This window comes from Cucurbita pepo, chromosome LG06 (assembly GCF_002806865.2).
Source record: "Cucurbita pepo subsp. pepo cultivar mu-cu-16 chromosome LG06, ASM280686v2, whole genome shotgun sequence".
Classification (NCBI taxonomy): domain Eukaryota; kingdom Viridiplantae; phylum Streptophyta; class Magnoliopsida; order Cucurbitales; family Cucurbitaceae; genus Cucurbita; species Cucurbita pepo.
This window is the reverse complement of record NC_036643.1, coordinates 10,408,936-10,409,310: the sequence shown is the minus strand read 5'-3', so window position 1 is coordinate 10,409,310 and position 375 is coordinate 10,408,936.

The following is a 375-nucleotide window of genomic DNA, read 5'->3' as shown; positions in this document are numbered from 1 at the left end:
TGATTTAATTCTAAATGTTTCCTCTCCCACATAAACAATACATATAAGAGACTTTGAAAAGATGATGAAAATGAAAAAATCAACAAGAAATCATTTTTCTCAACATTATTCTATCCATTATATGGGTTATGTATAATTAATATTAAATATCATATTATAAATTAATCTTCCAAATCACGTTTTGCATGCAAGTATATTTTTATAATTATGTTCATATTCGTTGCATAATCAATTGAATTGTAATTAATATATGTTCTACTTTGGAATATTTAAAATCTAGATTAGACTTTGAAAAGGTCTAAGAAAATAAGAAATTCAATGAGAGAATGTTTCGTAGCATTATTTTATCCATTTTGTGTAGAACATTGATTATGT